A 9536-nucleotide genomic window follows, 5' to 3' on the forward strand; every position below is an offset into this window, starting at 1 on the left:
GGTACCCTGTTTGCTTGAGAGCCACTGTCTGCTGGTAAACAAATAAAGAAGCAAAAGCAACTGAGGTCAAGTTCTGCCACCTCCCGAGTAGGGAAGCACTCTTCCCATCTGACCCCCATTCCATGCCTCTGATGTCTTTGGGTGACCAGAAACTTCAGGGTCCATGTGCGTTTGTTGACAAGACTAGTTCTCTAATAATAGCTGCCTGAATTAAGCTCTTATTCTATGTGTTGTCTATGTATATGTACGACTGTACGTATCTGACTGTACTGCTAGGAATTATAGCAAACACTTATACAATGTGCTTTCCATTCTTGGTTGATTCTAACCCAGGCAGTCTGGTTCTAGAATCTGTGCTTTGCCTCACCATGCATCTTGTGTAATGTTCTTTACAATAAACCAAGGTTATTGCAAGGTTTCACTCTGAGGGGCACTGACCTATAATGCTAGCTGTGTGTAACTATGTATAATGCTAACTATTGTGTCAGGCAGGTCCTAAATGTTTTGCATCTATTTCCTCATTTATTCCACATAATAACTCTATGGGATGGCTACTTTTATCATCTCCGTTTTATAGATGAGGAAATTGAAGTAACAGAGATATTAAGTAACTTGCCCAGGGTCACACAGCTGTCAGGTGGCAGAGTCAGGATTTGAACTCAGTTTTCTCTGGAGCATTATGTGACTCTAAACCTTGCCCAGCCCTGTGGCTGGTTTGGAGTTAGTTTCCTTCTCTGGGTCATGAGGTATGGAGGGTGGTGTTCTGACCCTGGCTTTGTAGAACGTTAGCACTTGAGTAGTAAGCTCCAGGAACGCAGAAGCTCTTAAAATGGTTTGCCTGTTGTCCTTAGCTTTTGCCGAGCTTGAGGAGGATGGAATTGTCCAACGGTGAAAGGGAAGGAATTTGGAATGATAATAATTGCTCAATGAATGCCATTGCTTACTTGACCAGAGACAAGGCTAAGCTGCCACATATGTAGGAGAACAGATGTTAAATCAGCAGGAGTCACCAGGTATATTCAGGAAGCCAACTTTATTTGTGGCTATCACTGCCCCTAAATTTTTTTGTGGCGCCCCACTCTTTCCTTGCCCTGGGATGAAAATTAGGGCAGGTCCTTGACTCTTCTGGTTACCTTTCTAGTTCCAGCACTGCCTCACGTCAGTAATTGATACATCCAGGTCTGTGCAATAACCCAGACCTTCAAACTTCCTTCCAAGTGGATCCTCCTCCAGTGGGGCCTGGAGCTGGGAAAGGGGGTCTGTGGTCAGTTTCTTGCTTCCCCCTTGTGCTTCCATATGGCTGACTGGGGATTCTGCCCCCTGGCGGGGAGGGGAGCAGGAAGTTCCTACTTCCTGGTTGACACTGTGGGAAGCTGGCATCCCACTGGCTGGGCCTGGTGGGTGTGAAACCTGCTTCTTTATCTCTTGGTACAATTTTGTGGCTACTTCAGAGAACACCCTCCTTCCTTAACTGTGGAGATTTCTAAGGTGCTGGTCCCTTGAAGCAGGTGCCTAAGACTCTTTCCTTAGCTTCCCAGAATCTGAGCAGTCTGTATTAGTCAGCTAGGACTGCCAAAACAAATAACACAAACCAGGTGGCTTAAACAACAGAAATTTATGTCCTCACAGTTCTGGGGGCTAGGAGTCCAGAGATCAAAGTGTGAGTATGGCTGGTTTCTCCTGAGGCCTCTCTCCTTGGCTTGTAGACGGCATCTTTTCCCTGTGTCCTCACGTGGCCTTTGCTCTGTGTATGTGCATCCCTGGTGTCTCTTTGGATGTCCAAATCCCTCTTCTTGTAAAGATTGGACTGGGGCCCACTCTACAGGCTTCATTTTAACTTAATCACCGCTTTAAAGCCCTATCAGCAAATATAGCTACATTCTGAGGTACTGGGGTTTAGGGCTTCAACATATGAATTTGGGGGCACACAATTTAGCCATAACAGATGCTGTCAGCTTCTTTCTTTTTTCTTTTTTCTTATTTTTGGATCCTAGTTCCCCGACCAGGGTTTGAACCTGGGCCCCCTTGCGCCGAGTCCTAACCACTGGACTGCCAGGGAATTCCCAGCTGTCAGTTTCTTTCTGTGGAAGTTTCTTCCTGGTGGTTCTTTTAAAAAGATCTACACAACACACAAGGTTGCCTGTTGCACACCTCTGGCTTATAGAAAATACTCAACTCCCCTCTCCCCTGGCCAATCCAAAGCCCCCCCTCCCACTCCAGCTGGCCACCCATCTCTCTTGCATCCTCAGTTTCTAAGGCATGATTTAGACACCAGCCCTTGATGATATCCAAGCTCCAGGGACACAGTGCCTTTGAGATCACTCCTGAGAAGTAACGACTGGGCAGTTGGGACTTGGAGGGTACCTACTGCTCTCTCCAAAATTCCTCCTCTGCTCTCCCACTGTTTTCCTCATCCAACCCTTCTTTGTGGGCTGGAGGTGGTCAGATAAGGGGGAGAGGGTTTTCTTTCACAAGTCCTACATGATGGTGTCATAGCTCACTTTGGAATACATCATCCATTGTCTTGTGGCTTCAGCAGAAACAGAAACTAAAATCATTTTTTTCATCCTGCTACACATACAGCATCTCCTTTAGTTTTCATAAAGATCCCTATCAGAGAGATAATATTATCCACATACAGCTGAAGGAGAAGAATCTGCAGCTCAGAAAGCTTAGGGAACTTACCCAAGATAGATTGTTCAGCTAGCAGAGAAAAGGGGGTGTAGATTGCAGCTTTAACCCACTTTACTAACCCTTCTCTGGGCCTTCACCACTCCGGGTTCTTAGAGCTTTTACCTGCCGAATTTTGTTCTGTGCTGGTAAAAATTTCCTTTTAAGTAGAATGTTATAAAGATAAAAAGGTGAAATCCTTGTTTGTGCTCCAGTTATAACGCAGGGGCTGGTGCCAGGGGTGACAAGTACACCAGGGAGGTTCACAGGTCCAGTGTGAGATGAGCTCTAGGTACCAAAAGATCCCTGCTTGAAACCCTTGCCCCTCCCCCAGTATAACTTAATCAGTGGAACCATGACGTGGGTGGAATATATTTTTTTTGTAGAAGTGCATCAAAGCAATATTGTGTTCTGAAAACCTTATTCGAGGCAGAAGGGGCCATATCATCTCACCTTCTGTCTCCTAGGAGGTACTCTACCTAACAAAAACCTTAAAATACAAAGATTTTTAAATTTTTTATTTTATATTGGAGTATAGTTGATTTACAATGTTGTATTAGTTTCAGGTATACAGCAAAGTGATTCAGTTATACATATACATATATCCATTCTTTTTCAGATTCTTTTCCCATATAGGTTATTACAGAGTATTGAGTAGAATTCCCTGTGCTCTACAGTAGGTCCTTGTCAATTATCTATTTTATATATAATAGTGTGTCTAGGTTAATCCCAAACTCCTAATTTATTTTTAAGAAACCTTTTTTTTTGTTTAGACTTTTAATTATTTTCTTTAAATATAAAAAGTCCTGGCCTGCCATTGCCCATTCTTGCACAATTTCCTAGGAAAGAGAGGATGAAAAATGTGTCTGGCAGCTGTTCAGAAGTTGCGTGCTAAGGCTGTGTCCAGGGTCCATTGGAGGCAGCCCGGGGCTGGGCTGGGCTGGGCTCTGTGGCATCGGGGGCCCAGGGGACTGGACTGGGATGGGCTGGGGCTGCAGCTGACTCGGACCAGGGAGGAAGGAGAGGATGATATTCCTGTTCATCCACTGAGCAGTTATTTAATGAACAACTATTATGCCCAAGGCCTTTGTGGGCACTCTGCCAGGAAGGGATGGGTCATTGAATGGGCCCTGGAAAAAGTGAAGTCCGAGCTTCTCTCTGGGTTCTCAGAGGAAGACAAAACGCTAGAAGGAGGGTGTTTCGGGTGGAGGGAATGGAAAAGTATCATGTGCTTGGAGGCCAGCAGATGGCTTGGAATGGCCAGAGATCAAGGGTGAGGGTGCAGCAGCAGGGACAGGGAGAAGGGAGAAGCTGGGAGATTACACCTGAGGCTGGAGAGGGAGGGCCCGAGTGGGAACCCAACAGGGCTTTAAACAGAGAAGCCCCCAAGTGGGTTTGCCTTGTAGAGGCAGGGCGGGGATGCATTGGAGCAGTGGAGGGGTCAGCACTCTGGGAGCTGGGCAAGGCAGCATGAAGGGCCAAACCGAAGCCTTGGCCTCAAGAATGAAAAGGGGAAGGGGTTTGGCCCGAGAGAATATGAGAGCCATGTGAGGTCAACCAAAGCCTCTAGAAATGTCCCTCTGGTTTCTGACTTGGACCACTGAAGACATGCTGAGTGAGTGTGTGTGTGTGTGTGTGTGTGTGTGTGTATCTGTATCTGTGTGCATGTGTGTGGAGAGGGAAAGCTGGGCTGGGACTGCAGGAGGCTGAAGACCTTAGCAGGAGGAAGTGGGACTCGGAGGTTATTCTCTCAACAAATACCTACTGAGGGCTGAGTGCCAGGGTGAGGGAAGCAAAGGGACACATTCCATTCCTCTCGGAGCTCACAGCCCAAGGAAAGGAGCAATTCAAATGCAATGTAGCAGAAAGACAGGAGAAGGGAATTAGGGAGGGGCTGGGGAAATTTGGATACAGACCAAGTATTCAGTTATTAGAGAATGACTCATTTTTTGTAGGTGTTATTATGGTATAGTTTAGGTTGGAGAATAGCCCTCAGCTTTTTTTTTTTTTTCGAAGGTGCAAGTTGAAATGTTTAGAGTTGAAAGGTCATGATGACTGTAATGTACTTGTAAACAAGAGAGCATCAAATACAAGTAGGGGCCCTTCTTTGTGTTCCCACAGTATCCTTACTTCCCGTCAATGCACTTGCTACTTTATATTTTTAAATTTTTATTATGAAAGATTTCACACAGAAAAGTCAAAAGCCAAAAGAACAGTACAAGAGTACAATGAACTCTCATATATTCCCAACAACTGATAACATTTCACCATAGTTGCCCCTACTTGAATTTGATGGGTGAGAGAAGCTTCCCAAAGCTTCCCAAAGAAAATGTGTAAGACCTGAGAGATAAGTTGTCGATGGGCAAGGGGGATTGGGAAGAACTTACCGGCGAGTGTTCCAGGTGGACGTAATAGCATGTGTGAAGGCCTGGTAGTCTGTTTTGCTAGAGCAACAAAAAGACATTGAATGTGAGTATAGAGTGAGAAGCAGGGAGTCACCAAGAGGTGAGATGGGAAAGGAGAGCTGGTCCTGCAGAGTTGTGGGATGGTAGGAAGCCTTGGATTTTGTCCTGACACTGGTGTGAGCAAGGAGGTTGCGTTTCAGAAAGATGTCCCTAATGAGTATTGAGCTGTTAGCATCTGGCAGCCACTGTTCTACGCACTTCATCTAGATTAGTTCACTTAATCCTCACTGTGCCTTTTCCAGGGACCTACAAAATTAGCATCCCTATTTTAGAGATGAGGCAAACTGAGGCACAGTAGGATTCAGTAACCTGCCCAAGGTCACAGATCCGGAGGAGCCTGGAGGAGCCAGGATCTCCCGGTCCCCAGAGTCCATGTTCTTAACCACTAGGCAGTACTACCTCTCAAGTCCTGTCACTCTCTGTGTGAAGAAGGAATTGGAGGAAAGCAGGAAGACTGCTTAGGAAGTGGTTGCACACGCCCAAACATGTGGTGATGGTGACTTGAACTAAGACAGTAACGGTGGAGATGGAGAAAATGGACAGGATAGTCATTTTGGAGTGAAATCAACAAGACTTGCTGATTAAACAGTTGTGTGCAGGGGGAGTCCAAGATGATGCCAAACCCTACCCCACTGAGGACCTGCCCCCTCTTGGCCTGCGCCATGGGACATACAGAGGATGTCCCGTAGTCAGAGAAGAGATATTCTTCTCATAATAAATGCAGAGGGTGTCAGTAGATCCCTAACATCCCCTTCATCTGTGAGGAACGGCCTGCTGTACATCCAGCTCCCATTTCTCTTGCCCTGGACTCTGCTAACCATCTTTTTTGGTACAACTTGACATTTTCACTGTTTGAATTTTGTCATCTGCAACTGTTGTAACCTGTAGGTCAGTCCTGTCCCCTAAGTTTACCTGCACAGTTAGGCCACAGCCCCTGGTCCCTTTCCTAATTGTCTCCTAACCCACCCAGCACGCTGTTACCTTTGAATGATGTGAATACCTGTGCTGTTTCACCAGCAGCCCTTGATCCTTGGAACTCTTCAGAGGGCTCACAGGGACGACAAATTAAACAAATATTGAAAAACAGTAGAAAGAAAAATACTTGGCTGTGTCCTTCTAATGCTTATTGATTTTTAAGATCTTCTCAGGCATGAAAACAAGATTCACAGCTGGCATCTTGACACTGGATTCCTGTTAACTGGAAGAGCGGCTTATTGACCAGGCTGGGGATACCAAGCAGGGCAGGAGCAGCCAGTGTCCCCCGCAGGTGATCAACCCCAGAGATGGAGTGCCATTGGGAGGGAGCTGTATTCACTTGAAGGGAGGGGCACTGCGGCCCAGGAAGGTCCTCGTGTATCCCAGCAAGCCACTGAGGCTGCGTATCAGTTCCATACCAACACTCTGGGGGCCTCTTTTTTTTTTTTTCTTGCTAAAGGCCCCAAGAATTCCAGGTTTTTAAAATTTTTTTTTAATTTTTAATTTTTTTAAACCATCCAAGCAGTTTTTATTCATTAATATTCATAAATACAGCAGCTACATTAGAGGTTTCAATTTTCCTCTTTGAATGTAGAGCATTAGGAGAGCCTTTTGCATGTCAAGGTACAGGAAGCAGAGATCACCCCTGCGCTGCTACCTATATTTATCCAGGTTATTTTTTTTCTGTGTCAATAATGATACAACTACCACATGAATTCATGCCCAGAGGACATGGCTCTGCAGAGTGAAACATGAGCTCTTCTGTGTGTACTCCTTCCTTCCATTCCTCTCTCCAAAAGAATTGCTCATTTAACAACAAATATTTATTTAACTGCTACTATGTGCTACATCCAGTTCTGGGCATTGGTGATACAGCAGCGCACAAAATGAAAAGATCCCTGCTCTTCTGGAGTTCACTTCCTAAGGAGCTTGGTGTGTAGCCTTCCAATCTATATTTATATCATTTATATCTGTCACTATATCAATGTCTGTATCTGTAGGTTCATGTTGTACACATGATTCTGTGACTGGACTTTTCACCAACAAATGTCTTGGAGTTTATTTCATGTCAGCATAAATGGGCCTTCCTCATTCTCTGAAAGCTGGATAATGGTTTTCTGTACGGATAAACCCCTACAGATAGACATACAGGTTGTTCTAATTTTTCTTCCAAGCAAGCAGTGCTGCAGCAAACTTTCTTCTGCATACACTATTGTGTCCACAAGAGTCTGTACTCTTACTAAGTAACTGTGGGTAAGATCATTAACCTCTCTGTGCCTCAGTTTCTTCATGTATGAAATAAATATAATAATAGTACCTCTCGCTACTCATCAAGGAAGTGCAAATTAACCACAGTGAGATGCCACTTCACATCCACTCAGATGCCTATAATCAAAAAGACAGATAATAACAAGTGTTGGTTGGTGAGGATATAAAGAAATTGGAACGCTTGTACACTGCTGGTGGGAATGTAAAATGATGCAGCCACTTTAGAAAAAAGTTTGGCAGCTCCTCAAAAGGTTAAACATAGAATTTCCATATGACCCAACAATTCTACTCAGATGTATATACCTGTGATAAATGGTAACACAAGTCCACCCAAAAACCTGTACACAAATATTCATAGCAGCTTTATTCATATTAACAAGAAGAGAGAAACAACCCAAATGCCCATCAACTGATAAATGGATAAATACAATGCAGTGTATCTATACAATGGAATATTATTTGGCATTAACAAGATATAAAGTTCTGACACAAGCTACAACATGAATGAATCTTGAAAACATTATGCTAACTGAAAGAAGCCAGTCAAAAAAGACCATATATTCTATGATTTTATTTATAAGAAATGTCCAGAATAGGCAAATCCATAGAAACAGAAAGTAGATTGGTGGTTGCCAGGGGGTTGAAGGCTTGAGACAGTGAGGAAGGACTACCAATGAGGGTTTCTTTTGGGGGTGATGAAAATGTTCTAAAATTGTGGTGATGGTTACACAACTCTATGAATATACTAAAAACTATTGAGTTGTACACTTTAAGTGGGCAAATAGTATGGTATGTGAATTGTATCTCAATTGAACTGTTATAAAAAAATATAGTATCTCCCTCCTGGGTTGTGAGGATTAACTGAGATAACATAAAAATGTGGAGAACAGTGCCTGACATTCTATAAGCTCTATCCAAGTATCCACCACGCTTGTTGTTTCTGGGGAATGGATTCCTAGAAGCAGAATTGTCAAGCCAAAGTGTAGGTGCATTTTTTAAAAAATTTTTAATTTTCAAAGACTCTGCAAAGTTGCCCTCCAAAAAAAGTCTTCACCAATTCACCCTCAGAAGTAGCATACAAGGATGCCCGTTTTTCTCTTTTCTTCTTCTTTTCAAGGAAGCCACCACTAAGAAGCTCGGAAGAACCATACATCAGTGTTCACAGTGGTTTCCTTTGGGTGACTGGATCACGTGTGAATTTTCTTTTCTTTTTCCCATATTGCTTATCTGCATTTTGTCATATTCAAAGGAGAATATGTATTAATTACATAATGTTTAAAAAATAAAACATAAAAGTATCCCCCTTCTACTCTTCACCAAGGGACTTTTACCCCTCACAGTTTTCAGGGGTTCAGGTAGGACAACTTATATTTATCAGTCCATCCTAAAGACAGGTTTTATTGTAACTTTCTTGAAGAAACAGCCAGAGGGCGACAACTGTAAACATTGAGAAGTACAGAAGTTGCAGTTGTTAGCCCAGGCCTGCACTTTTCTTGCTTGATGGTATCCCAAAACCCTGTAATAAAAACCTTGCTTGTGAGTCATTTGCACCCTTACCAGGCACCAGACACTGCAAGTTTTCAGATGCTTCATATTCATTGTCATTTAACCCTCACAACAATTCTATGCCATAGGTACTGGTGCAAAAATGGAGTTAGAGAAATTAAGTGACTTGCCCAAGGACACAGTGCTGGTCAGTGGCTGAGGTAGATACTGGTTAAGCTGTGAGTCAAGAGTCAGGAACTGGGATCTTTTATGATCTCACTGAAAAGCGAGGACATGGTCAGGGCCAGATTCATGGGAGGGTGGTTCAGCAGTTCAGTGATGTCCTCAGGACACTTGTTCTTTCCATCTCTCTGCTCTGCCATCTTCCGGTTGTTTTCATCTTTGGGAAGACAGAGGGCTCTAGTGACAACTCGACATAACAAGGTTCAGGGAAAGAAGAGAGGGTCAGTTTCTTTCTAGGGCTTTCTCCTTACAGTGAAGGAATGTTTTCCTTCCAGCAAACTCTCCCCACAGGCACAGTGTTTGTCTCATCGGCCCATTCCAGGTCATTACCTATTCTCGAACCAATCACTGGCAAAGGGAATAGAATTACCCCAAGTCAATTAGTCTGAGGTTTGTGTTGGAAGTGGGTCATTGTTCCCTGAGGAGGGG

This window comes from Eubalaena glacialis, chromosome 10 (assembly GCF_028564815.1).
Source record: "Eubalaena glacialis isolate mEubGla1 chromosome 10, mEubGla1.1.hap2.+ XY, whole genome shotgun sequence".
NCBI lineage: Eukaryota > Metazoa > Chordata > Mammalia > Artiodactyla > Balaenidae > Eubalaena > Eubalaena glacialis.